Below are 2,129 nucleotides of genomic sequence, written 5' to 3'. Positions count from 1 at the left end.
AGATAGACATTCTTCTGGTATTCTTTGCTTTCTGCTAAGATCCATCTGACATTAGCTATAATATCCCTAGTACCACAACCTCTTCTAAATCCAGCCTGCACATCTGGCAGTTCTCTGTTGACATATTGTTCCAAACATTTTTGGATAATTTTCAGCAGAATCTTGCTGAATATCAATGATATTCAACGAATATCAATGATATTGTTCGATAATTTCCACACTCTGTTGGGTCACCTTTCTTTGGAATGGGAAAAATATCGATCTTTTCCAGTCAGTGGGTCAGCTGGCTGTTCTCCAAATTTCTTGGCACAGAGAGGTAGGATGAATTTTTTTAACTACACAAAGGAATAACTGAAATATTAATCACCAAGACTAATATTAACATCTATATACACACACTAGACACACACATATACATATGGCGCTCTGGTGGCTCAGGGTAAAGAGCTGCACCGCAATCCAAAAGGCAAACATCCACCAGCTGCTGCACGGGTTGAGGATGGATAATCTTTCTTTGTGCAATCAAATGTCTCCAAAAACCCACAGCAGGGTCACCTATGAGTCGGTTTCGACTCAATAGCACGCAACACCAAACAACAACTCATTTCTATTACTACTGTATGCATATGAGTTGGTGACCTGGTGGTAAGAAATTGTGCTGTCAACTCAATGGCAGGAGGTTCAAATCCACCAACTGCTCCCCAGGAGAAAGATGAGCCATCTCCTCTTGTGCAATTTACACACTGAAAACTGGCCGGAGGGTTAGCGATGAGTCAAGTCCAACTTGATGGCACATTTCTTCTTCTCCCTAAAGTGAGCTGTCCTGTTAAAATGAATTTTTCAACCCAAAGATTAACTTCTTTACCCCTAGCCCTGCTATTAAAAATAAGAAGTCTAAATTTATTTCAATTTTTTTTTTAAAATCCAAAACAAAACAAAACAAGGGAGCTCTGGTGGCCTACTGGCAAGAAGCTGCACTGCAATCCCGAAGGCAAGCTGTTCAAATACACCAGATGCTCCTGGAGAAGGAGGAGCAACCTCCTCCTGTGCCAATCAGATCCGACTTGACGGCACACAAGAAATTAAAAAAATAAACAATATCAGGGAGGGGTGGCAGGGAGAAAAGTGCAACAATGAATGAATGAAAATCCAAAGTCTCTGTAAACTTCCATTAAAATTAGCAATAATAATAATTTTTTTAAAAATCCAAAGCAAAACCCACTTGCAATCTAACTAAAAATCCCAGTTATTGGTTTGTCAGAGGGGAAGTGTGCTCGATCAGGTTTTCAATGGAAGTTGAGAGTCAGGCCTTTTTCTGAATGCACCTCTGGGTGACTTGAACCTCCAACCTTTCTGTTAGCAGCTGAGCACATTAACTCATTTTAACAACCCAGGATTTCCCTGGAGTAAAAATAAGGGCAAATAAATAAAATAACAATTAAAAAAGTTAATCATGAAAAAAAAACCCAAATCCCCCCAAAACCTCAAAAAAACACACCAATATCCTATGCCCTTGATAATCTAAATAAACTAGACAACAGTAAGAAACACTGCAAAAATATCACGTAGCTAGGTTTTCCTCCCTCCTGATTACAAATGTAATCCAGTTGATGGTAGAATCTTTCAAAACAGAAAAAACAAGGAAAATAATTACCTAGTATCTCATGAACCCGTTAAAAATCACAGTTAAGATGGTACACATTCTTCTAAACTCATTATTCTACCATAATTGTTTAAGCTTTTTCTTGATTTTGTAAGCAAAGTTAAACACACACAAGACTCCAATAAATTTTACTTGGAAAACATAGGAAGTCTTTCCCTCCATGTACATTTTCCACTCTCCACATGTAACTTACTTTTTATTGGTTATTCTGAGTCATCGCAATCACAGTAAGCTTCATTTGTTGTTTTCACTGTTACTTCACTATCTGTAAGTAATCTTTACATGATGCTGCTGGTTGAGTTTAGACATTATTTATTGACTTTTCACCATGGAAAACCATAATTTCATTCTTTTGCAATTCTTGCCCTGCCACAAACATTCTTCCTAGTCCCTCATCCTATTATAGTTAAATCTGTGGTAAGAAAATCAATTTTCATTATTTTTCCTTTACTTCAGTTACACATTG

General features: G+C 37.4%; 1 protein-coding gene across 1 annotated transcript in view; it reads right to left on the bottom strand.

The window, feature by feature from the left end:
• The window catches only part of LOC102873097 (chromosome unknown open reading frame, human C16orf87), a 27,784-nt gene that overhangs the window by 1,303 nt on the left and 24,352 nt on the right, over window positions 1-2,129 (bottom strand). The window lies entirely within an intron of this gene.

This window comes from Elephantulus edwardii, unplaced genomic scaffold, assembly GCF_000299155.1.
Source record: "Elephantulus edwardii isolate Elephantulus edwardi_28Jun2011 unplaced genomic scaffold, EleEdw1.0 scaffold00062, whole genome shotgun sequence".
Classification (NCBI taxonomy): domain Eukaryota; kingdom Metazoa; phylum Chordata; class Mammalia; order Macroscelidea; family Macroscelididae; genus Elephantulus; species Elephantulus edwardii.
This window is presented reverse-complemented; position numbering and strand designations above follow the sequence as displayed.